Source organism: Lichenostomus cassidix, chromosome 5 (assembly GCF_008360975.1).
Source record: "Lichenostomus cassidix isolate B80296 chromosome 5, HeHo_3.0, whole genome shotgun sequence".
NCBI classification, from domain to species: domain Eukaryota; kingdom Metazoa; phylum Chordata; class Aves; order Passeriformes; family Meliphagidae; genus Lichenostomus; species Lichenostomus cassidix.
Window position 1 is genome coordinate 25,108,142 of NC_139486.1, and position 11,348 is coordinate 25,119,489.

The 11,348-nt window shown below is 38.3% G+C and overlaps 1 long non-coding RNA gene across 1 annotated transcript; it reads right to left on the reverse strand.

Annotated features, from left to right (window-relative positions):
• Positions 1-7,820: 7,820 nt before the first annotated feature.
• On the reverse strand, positions 7,821-10,424 carry LOC146436199 (uncharacterized). Its single transcript, XR_014852570.1, has 3 exons — positions 10,201-10,424; positions 9,311-9,396; positions 7,821-9,163 (listed from the first exon to the last, which is right to left on the reverse strand). It is a non-coding gene; the product is annotated as an uncharacterized LOC146436199 (long non-coding RNA).
• Between the last annotated feature and the right edge of the window lie 924 nt (positions 10,425-11,348).

The following is an 11,348-nucleotide window of genomic DNA, read 5'->3' on the forward strand; positions in this document are numbered from 1 at the left end:
TCTGTCAGGGCCTTTAAAATGCATTCAGTCCCAAGATGGAGGTTTCCGCTACGAATCAAGCGGTTTTAGTTTGATGCTGTTTAGTAGGATCTGCTCATAATGAACCAAAAACTTGTACAGGCACCTCTGCCAAATCTAGCTAAGCACCTCAATGCCTTAGCATAACCACCTTGCTACTCTTCCCTGCAGTGCGGAACAAGATGGATAGCACACCTTTTCCCTTCCTGTTCACAGCCCAGGGTTTTGTCTTAAGCCAACACCAATGGTGGGCTTGTGCAAAAACACCAAGCTGAAATGAGAATGTCCCTCAAATGCTTGAATCCTGCTCTGCTGCCTGGCAAAAGAGGCTTTTTGTGACTATGATACCTCTAGAAGGGGAGCTCCATTAGAGTTTTGCAGACCCTTTGCTCCTGAAAGACAGATCTGTGTAGTGTTTAAGTGTCTTAAATTGTTACACATTTTAGCTGATTCAGCTCGCGTTTTCTAAGTGGAAACATGGCAGAAATTTGCTAAAAGGCTGATTGAAATTTTTCCTGTTGGCAAAAGGCCAACTACGAGTAATTACTCTGAAGGTACCTGTTGGCAAGTGAGGTTACTTAAACATTCTTTGATTTCATCACTTTTCTTTGTTAAGCAGAAGGCACATCAGTGGAAATTCTGCTCTCTGAGGATGACAGCAGACTGGGGATGTGGTTATGTGCCTTCACTTACTACACTCTGAACACTCCCTCTCGGAGGCTGAGTGGGATGGCCAGAAAATAGGGAGGATGTGGTTTCTGAGTTCTGAATCATGACAGTTTTCCCCCAATACTCTTATCTGTAGCAATTAAAAAATTCCAGCCTGGTAATTAGACTGTAGTTGGTCTCAGGCTCTATGGGCCTTGACACTAGCTTCTTAAAATTCAGGACTAACCAGACTAATCAAATTAAATTTTTTAATTAACAGTTCTCCGAAACTGATGCTCAATTGGAGGTCAAGCTGAGCAACAGCATTTTAGAAGTCATTCTGTTACTTCTACTCCTGTTTGCATTTCTTCCCAAGGAACACCAAGTCCCACACTAATTCTTTTTGCAAAACCTTGTCAGTTTTTGCAAGGGGCAAAAACCAGTTCCTGCCTGGCTAGGGGGTTCATCTGGTGCTTGGGTCACTTCTCTCCTGCATCTGGGTAACAGCCAGTGAACAAAGTCACAAGTGATTAGCAGTGGTTCCTGCAGGACCCCAAAAGATGCCTTCCAGAGATCTCTCAGCAGACTTCAGTTCTGCCTGGGGAAAGGATAATCTTGGTCCTTGATCAGCACAAAATGATGAGGTGCATCCCACAGATATTGCCCATGAGATCTTGTGCTTACAGCCTGAAGTTATGCTGCACTAAGCACTAACTCCAGAAGTATGCACTGGATTAGGTATTGGTGTAGTACCTGATCCTTTGTGTAGTTTAACACCAAACTCCATCCATACATTCAAGCTTCACTTGATTTAATGATGACCTCTTCTAGTGTTTTGTCAAGTTAGAGATTAGCTGACATATATAAACCTGTTGTTACTGTGATATTAACCTTTTTCCTGACTACTGTTCAGTTTATCTCTGAAATTCATCTTCAAGCTTTGGACCACTCTTGCCCTGAAAGATGAGCAATACTAAAATGCAACAATCTCATTGTCACAGCACATCTTGAACTGCCTGTACCTCATGGAAAAATCTGACAGATGCCTTACTTAGAAATGCCTTGGTTTAGGTATGTCATTCTATTTTGTTTCCTTAATACGTTTCTATGAAAACAGGGTCATGGTTTAGAATTTAATCTCCTATGTATTCCTGACTTCAGTCAACCTCTGCCCATGTCAAAATTAGCTGGGACATCATCTTTACAGCAAACACCAGATTTGAAAGAGATCTTTTAATCTTTTTTCTTTCTTGTAAAGATCTGAAACCTAAGCAGAAAAATAATCAAAGTTTTCTCATATTTTTAAAATTATTCTTAGTGTGAATTGATTTTGTGGTATTGATTCTAGGAATACTGTCTGTAAGCAGTTATATTTTGTGCAATGTATTAAATAGTAAAAACAATTGTGTGCATGTATTTATAAAAAATAGAATAATTCTTTTATAAATTTACGGCGTGCACCTACATATACACACATAATTGTAGAAATTCAATCAATGTAGCTGCTGATTACATTAGTGCATTTATTTTTCTATTCTAGGTTCTCATTAGAAGAGAGGATAATGACCTTGCAGTTGTCTTTTTCAGTGCAGAACAGCATATACATTTGAAACTTATTAGGAAAAAACACCCCATGAATTTCCATGCGTAGCTGAAAAGCTGAGTCAGAAAGCCAGTGAAAGATATTCTGTATGTAGCAACATACAGAATAAACCAGGTAGCACTTTATACCTAAAGTTACATACTCACTACAGGGAAGTGGATTTAAATTCAATGTCAGAATGTCATCATCTGCCCTAGCTGAAACAATGCCTTATCTTATTTTGGCTTTAAGGCAGGTGCATTTAAGCTATTAAAAAAGAATCCCAAAATAAGCAAACCTGCTTTCCCTGGATATTTGCTGATTGTTCCTTGCTTCAGAAGGATCCAGGAAATGGTGGACAAGAAGCGCATTTATGCATAATAATTTCTGAACTGCATATTTTCCAGTCTTCTATGAGTTGTCTGCTATTGCTTAAGGTTTCACCTACATGCTAGTTTTGGGATCCATTTACCTGTAGATCAGTTCAGAGAGAGGTGGTTATATGGGCATAACCTGTAGTGCTAAAAGCACCGTTAGCCTAGTATAACTGTGTTCACCCTAGAAGGGCAGGAAAGCATTTAAATTATATTCTTAAGTTGAAATATTACAAAAATATGGTTAAATCATTCCTGAGAGCAAAGATAACAGATGAATGAGCTATATTGCAAAAGCTGGTTGGAATACTTTAGTATTTATAATGCTAGTGTTGGTACTTTAGAATAATCTGTGTGGTAACTTAAAAATAAATTCATAAATGTGTCAATTTATTTTAGTTTTGATTATTTTGTCTTCAGCTCCCTTGTCAATGTGTGGCTGCTTAACAATAATTAAACCACCTTATGAAATGCATTTATCCAAGACGGTTTCTTAGAAATCTTAGCTTCCCATGAATTGCTTTAGTCCACTTGGTATTGCAGGTTGGGACTCATCTGCCTTACCAGGGTAAAAGAACAATTCAAATAATTTCACTTGAGGTCTTGATTAGCATTTTTTACCACCATGAAATGATCTAAGAATTAAAGGATGACAGAAAACTCCCTCAAATCACATTTTCAAAAGCATTTTCCAAAAGTGACTATGTTAGTAGACTTTATTGTCACCAGAAAGCCTCTGTTAATCTTACAAAGCATCTGCAATGAATAATCTTCCCCTCCCCCATCCTTATTTGTTGCCAGAAACAGCTTATAAATGCTCAGTTGAAGACTGTGCCAAATTTTGCTTTTAGGCACACTTGTAAACAAAGAATATTTCCACTGATTTTGACAGAATTATTCCAGATTTACACAGATGTAAGTGTGAAAGCCAAATTTTGCCTGGGTCTTTCTTCATTGGTACCACTTGGTGCCCTGACCAGGACCAGAACTGCTGCCTCTGGTGTCAGTGCAAGGCAAGTGCTTGAGCTGAGTCTGCCCATAGTTTGACAAATTATTATAAACAGATTCGAACAAATATTTCTTTACAAAACAAACTGGTCAGCAGGCTCCAGGCTTTATTCTCCTGATGCATTTTACAGGAAATAATATCAAGTTAGCTATTATGAAACTACCCCCTCCTCACACACACATAATTGCTTCCAGCTTGCTGATTATTACCCTTTCCTTAACTGATAGAGTGAGAAGAGAAATAAAAATATCTCCATACAGTAGGCCAAATCCTCATCTGGTATAAATCGACATAGCTCCATCAAAGTCAATAAAACCATCTTGATTTACACCAGTCAAGGAGCTGATGCACTGTAATTTTTTTACTTGCTTTTAAAAATAAAACCTTATGTGATTGTGTAACCAACATTGCAACAGAAACCAGCATTTTCTTTTGTGAAGTCAAACATGCCCTCCCTTTGACTTTCAAACATTTTCACTTAGATAGTCCTTTGATAGCTTTTTTTCCTTCGCCTTCTGGCAGAATACTCCTATCACCCTTGTGTCATGAGTGAGGTACAAACTGGACTGAAAGATGATCAGGCACAAAATGATAATTTCATGGAGTAATGAGACAAAGAATGAAATGCTAACACTACTCTTTCACCCAAAAGGGGAAAGAGGGCTGAGCAAAGTACAAGATAAAAAAAAATATATTTCTGACATTTCCTGATAACCATTCTCCAATTAACAAACATACATTAACAGCACCAAGAAATTTGTAATTCCTACTCAGGAATTACAATACTGTAAACTCCTATTATAGATTATGTTTCTTAAATAATCTTTAAAATAATACAATGAGACTTATTACAAGGTTTACTAAAGCTCATAGAAACTATGTGCTCTCTCTGGACAAACAGATCTCCAAAGTATTTTTTTCTGTGTTCTCTAGAGGCTATAAAACACATGGTGATTTTCTTGGGGAATACTCTTTGTCTCTTCTACTTCTCAAAAGCACAGCAAGCTGTCCACAGCAAATCTTTTATATCCATTTCAGGGAGTTCTAGGCATTTCAGTGTGGTAAATTATCAAACAAAGGTCTGGTCTTTCCCAAAACTTTAATTCTTTGGCTTGATCTGTATATTCAGAAATTCATTATAATTTCAATAGCATCTTGAAATATTGGAATTATTGTATTGTTAATGCTGATATAGTTTTGTACTGGGTCAGCAAGGACTTTTAAGAAAATGTGCAATTATTAATTCTTGGTATTTAGCAGCCCCTAACAGCATGCTGGTAGTTTTATTAAAGTTAATGGTGATATTTGCAGGATCGCAGCCTTTAATTTCCAATAGCTTTTTTGAATACTGTCAAAGATTAAAGTGTAATAAAAAATTGCATTAGCATGAATTCCCAAATGTTTTCATTCAAAATGCACTCAAGATTAAGCTTGCTTTAAAATACATATTCCATTGCTTTGAATAACATCTTGAAAATCATTCTATGATGTCTGGAATTTGGTTGCAAAGACTGAATCGGAATTCAGTCACACATTCTAGTCTCTGTTTTAATACACATTTTTTGATTCACAGGCCAGTCTGAAGCACATTCAGAACTGACTGGAAATTATTTTATAATAAGACTTGAAAATTTGCGTATCGTATTTGGTGGATATCACGACACTACTTATTTTGATTTGAAAGATTGCTTATCTCTATCATACTGTGAGCTGTTTGGCTTTAGGATCCTGCTTTCTCTGAAACCATCATTCTAGATTGCAGCCTTTATCTTGTGATGAGGCTTTTCCACCTGGTTGAATGAATGAATGACTGAGATGTTGATGCAGAAAAATTGAATTCAGGTCCCTTATTACCCCTCTGCGTCTATGGCAAGATACGACTTGAAAACATCATCCCTGGAGAAAACAGTGGCTTCCCAAGTACACTAAAAGCAAGTACTTATAGGCAGGCACTCTCCAGATCGGTGCAGAGGAAATTAAAATAAAAATAGAAATTGACAAACACTTTCCATTCAGTTGGCATTGAAAGAGTGGCCCTCTCTGTAAAGAAAGGTGGTGGTGGATCTTGCCAGACAATTCCATAACACATAGGGTACGCCAGCCTTGTGTAACATGGGCAAAGAGTGGCAAGTCCTGCTGGGGACAAACAGAATTTGTTCAAAAAGTCAGGTCTTGTCCTCTGTGGTACTGATAGGGACAAACAAGTTGCTACAACATGAAGACAATGAATCTAAAAAGATTTTACTTAGCTAGAAAGTGCAGTCCTTCACAGGGCCACAGTTCAGGCAAACTCTCTGGAGTTTTCTGGGGCTCTGGGAGGTTGGCTGCCAGTTCAATAACCCAGAGCAGTCAAGAGGCTGCTCTCTACAAAGCCAGCCCTATTTCCTGCATAATAGTGGAGCAACAGTTTCATGCCAACATGGACACTTGCAAGGTTTGAGTTTTTCCTGCAGAAGTCACAGTTGTTTTTTGAGGAAGTTGTGTCAGCTGGCTTCGAGATGGATGATCTGGATGCTCTATGCACAGATCGTTTGCCAGCAGGTTGGAGACCAGAGACCTTGTCGGTGTGGTGCTCCATTTGGGGAGATTGGCTTCAGCTCTGATTGCTGAAATTTTGTCAAAGCAGGGTGATTCCAATGCCATGCTTCAAGCTCAGAACTAGTTTCAGCAGAAAATGCAAATGTAACCAGTTCCAGCTCATGGTTCTTTCCTTTAAGCATAAATCACATATGTAATAAGTGTAGAAGATTTAGGTAACATTTTAGACTGCTTTTATTTTTACCTACAGCAAAACTTTTATTTTATTCCAAAGTATAGCAACAGAGATCGAAAAAGAGCACAGCATGTCTTGCCTTAAGCATGCTGAAGCTTTGTGGCATCTCTAGACTGGATTCTTGGCTTTGGAGACTAGAGAAACCTGAAAGTGTACTGGAAGTGAAGTCAAAACAGCTTGTTACCCAACTTGCTTTTTTCACAAAGTATTGAAATATTAAGAACACAGGCAAATAATGCTTGGATAGAACGCTCTTTGTTTGTGTTGAGTTCCATTTGTTTGTCTGAAGCCAAACTGGGTGAATAATTTTGCATTCTTTATCTCAGCAGTGAATTGTGTGGTTCTGAAATTTGAGTAAGATAAGATCACAAACAAGTAAAAGCATGTGTAGGCATAAAAATCAATATATTTCAAAGTAACAGTTGAGAAACAAATTATTCTTGCACTAATAGGCTGAAAACTAGGTTTAGCGATTCTGCTAGGCCTGACAGTATTACTAACAGTAAAGCAGTATTAAAAGAAATTTGAACTGCCTTCACAGTCAGATATTAAACATGCCACCCCTTAGAATTAAGGTGGTCAAAAGATTGAAAATGGTAACTGTAACAGGATATTTGTAAGGATATTTTAAGATTCTCAGTCTTTGCATAATAATTAGATCTTTACAACTGTAGTTCTTTCTAATTACTCATGCTGAGGTCTGATCTTTCCATTTATCCTGAAATTTTCCAGTCTTTTGCTTCAATTGTTCAGAATAGCTACTCTCTTGCTAAGATATTCCTGTTTTTCAGTTCGAGACTCAAAGTCATTATCACCAGAGTGGCAGAAGTCCTGCTAACTTGATCAAATTCAGATCTATGCCATGCCTAACATCAGAAAGCCATTAATAACCAGCCCAAGTCTGTTCTCTCAGTGATGACACATCTTAAAAATTGTTTCCTTTAAGTGAAATCTGCATTTCTGTATTTAATTGTTACTTTCTAGGAGTCACTCTTTTGGTAACCTTTGAACTTTGCTGAAACAAAACCTTCAATGCCCTTGAGAAACACCTGAATAAGCCGTACTCAATATACAGTTCAAGAATAATTAAAGGCAATAAGTGAAAACTGTAGACTAACAGCAATATAAAGGTTTCCTTTGACTTTTTTAACTTCTGCTTCACCTAGAGCATTTAAAATGGTGTAGAACTCAAATACCCAACTCTTGAAAAATAATCCTCAGAACCTCCAGTCTTTGTGTCTGGTACATAATTCTCCAGGATAAACATCACCTGTTTGTCCTTCTCTCTGTACGCTGAAGTCTCTCAAGTGCTGATTTTGTCAACAAGCAAGCCATACACGTACTATAAACATCAGTGTATTTATAACACAGAATTCCCCAAATTCTCATCACCTCAGCAGATGATTGACTTTTAAAAAAAGGTACAGAGGCAATAGTCATCTCATCCTCTTAGAAGGTATTTGTTTGGTCTAAAGCATTCTTTAGAGAAAAGCTGTGTTGACAGGAAAAAGGACAGGTTGTTGAGTTATGAGGCTGTGGAACGATTGCGGTAGGGAGGGCTCAGAAGCTACAAGTAGAACTGTAAACCAAGACGGGTGTCAATTCAGTCCTTTGACAAAGCCAGAGTGACTCAAGTGGCATGTTGAGGCACACCACACAGAATCTTATCTACTTAGTTCTACATAAATATATTAACATGAGGGAAAAAACCCAAGGAGAAATAACAGTCAGAAATCAGTAGAGCTATCCCAGTGTGGATCATACGCAGAATGCTTAAAATGGAGCTTGGACTAGAGGCCTCAACATGTGAGAAGCTCCCAGTCTAGATTCTTTGATTTTTATGGGATGGGGAGAAGTGCTGATTAAGGAAGCTGTGTAACTTCCAAAATGAAAATCCTCACATGTGATGTTAAATGGCTGAGGAAAGAGTAGAAATGAAAGAAGACTGACCTATTTTTTAACCTATTTAATAATGACTGTAAATAGTTCTCTCTACATGCCCCTCAAGTTCCAAATTTATTTTCTTGGAAGTTTTTCAACAGCTGTGAAATCACTTGTTACTTGCCAATTACAGTGTAACTTTGAATAATCAATGACCATAGCCATTCTAGAAGAAAAGCAAGCTGGTCACTGAGCATATGTGTTTAAAGGGATGATTATGACTGGATGGTGAGGAGCAGAAGTTGGAAGGGATCAGGGCTGGAACAAAGACAAGGCCAGAGATAGTAGGTGGGACTACTGCATACAGGACAGAAACGTGTTGTTTGAAAGAAGGTGAAAACTCTTGGAGTAGTGCTAGGGACCTCATACAGTGAGAAGCCACTGTGATTTCCAAAGGAGTGGGGCTTTCTAATCTGGAGAAGGGTGAATGAAATATCAGATCTGATCAAATTTGGCAATTTCTGTTAGAATGGGGCCTGCTCCTGTTCTGGGAAGATTTGTGGTGTTGTGAATTGATCCTATCACTTACAGGTCAATAATTTCTAATCCTGTCTTTCCAGCACATTGACAGCTGTCCCAGCTGCATGTCTGCGAGCCTTCTGGACCAGTGACTGGAGCTTTTTTAGATACAGAACTGGTATCCCAGCCCTTCTGAGTTCCCAGTGGTCCTCCAAGTTCCTCTTGCTCTTCTAATCCAAGGCAGGATGCAGTGTGTCCATCTCAACGTTTGCAGATGCAGCAGTCTACAGCTGCATACCCTGGGGGAAGAGAATGCATTCCTGGGGAGAGGCTGTGTAGTAGAGGTAGGAAGAGGTAGCCTGTGGAAGGGAGAAGGGAGTCAGCACTTGAAAGAGCAGGACTCTTACTCTGCAGGCCTCTTGCCCAAGCCATTCAAAGGTTAGTTCTGTTGAAATAAGCCCATTATCTACCCGATGGTAACACCATTTAGCCTGTGCCGTTGATACCTGTGTTGGAGCTTTAAATGTAATCCAGTGAAATCCATCATGAAGTCCATACAATCAAATTGATGGCTAAAACCCCCACTTAAGAGCTGTATTCAAAACAAAAATCAAAACACAACATGGCATTAACAAGATCCAAATGGAATTCATACAGTAATACAGACATGGTCTTTATTTTTTCTACAAAGTTTAATGTGGGCCTGGTTTGAAATGTACTACAATATGCTTTACTTGTTATGAATAAGAAAACCACTTATGACAGAGTACCCAATGGCATCTGCCATTACAAGTTACTTGAAAGCATTCTTAAATACTATAAATATCCCAAGGAATTGTGACTTCTTTTTCCCACGAAAACTTTTTATAATATCAGATCAAGATAACTTTGATGTACACTACTGCTGTAAAGCTGGATATGACAAGTCAATGCCGAGCTGTGTTTCTGATTGATAAGGATGCATGTAAAGTAATGCTAACAATTGATTTTTTCTAATGATCTAAACTATTCTGGAACTGTAAGTTCTAGGCAACCATAACAAGTTCACAGATAAAAAAGAAAAAAACACCCAACAACAAGCTGAAAAGGGTGACATTAACAAAAATGTTATAAATCTATTACTTTTGAAATTGGGTAGTCAAAGGCAAGGTGAAGCTCACCTTGTAGAGATAACATCTATATACCACTTTCTTTGCAAAGTGTCAGAATAGGGACTCATCTGAATCATCTAGTGCATTATATTTTTCTTAAATTTTTGTGAGACAAAGTTCACATAAAGTGATAAGGAGATGGAGCAAATTAGAAGGTGAAGGTTGAAATGATGAAAAGAGTACTTTCAAGTGGGTACCCATGTTGCCTTTTAATGTTTTCATGCTCCTCCCTGTTGCTACCTAACCTTCCAAAATAGGATACCGATGAAAATCTTTCTTTGAACCAGGGTTTCATGCACCTGCAGAAAAAGAGGACAGAATGTGATTATTGACACCAATGAAGCAGCTTTAAACAGGCTGAAATCAGCATTTTTCTCAGGTGTCCTTGTTCTGTTCCCTTCTCAGTCAAACGTAGAAACAGACAAGCCTGAGTCTGGAGAACATTAGCCATCATTTCATTTTGCTAAGTGAGCCATACAAGTTTGTGGTGTCTCTAGATAAGGGTCTTTATGTGTTACCTACTACACTTTAAATTATTATAATCCTATCCCCGCACTGTTCAGGCTGTTTACTGTACTGGCAACCAAACAGGTTTAGTTGGAGGGTGTGAAGTCCTTTTTTTCTCCTAACTGGCATCACCTATCTCTTAGATGCACATTGAGTGTTCCTCCCACTAAACATCTAATTGTCGTAAAAGGAAAAATAATATTTTCTTCCTTGGATAAGAAGTTATTATTGGAAAGTTTGAATTAATATGTCTCTCAGGAGGATAATAGGGCAGTATCAACTCTATCCTTTCATTTCAAGTCCTTGTAAATAAACAGACAGTAAGAAAGTTCTTCTTCTCAAACCCTGTGCTTGGCCCTCATGTCCATTCTGTGCCCCAAATGACTCTCTCTTTTCTTTCTTCTTCTTTCTCACACAGTTTCATACCCAGTCAGCCCCAGGATTTGTTGCTAGTTATAAAAGGGAAAAGGTTTTACATCACTCTAGGCAACAAGAACACAAAAACAAATTTCCATCCCCTTGCTCTAGGCAACTGCTAGACAGAGGGTTGGGTTTTTTGTTCCGTTTTGGTTTGGGTTTGGTGAGGTTTTTTGCTCCTGGAGGCAGTGCCTTTGCTCTTAATTCATTCACATCAGCCTGGGAAAATCACATATACTGCCTGGAGTATTTCTTGCTCAGGTCTTCAGCAATGGCTCAGCCCCTTGCTTTGGAGAGCTGCTACCTCCATGTTACCACTGTACAAAGACACATATCTCAGAGCAGCCTCCAGCTACCCTGAAAGAAGAGACAGTAGGGCAGCCAGATGTATAAATCAAGTAGATGACTGTCAACAGATTAAAACCTTTTGATGTTGATTATTAACAGTTTTCAACATTGTAAAATGCTG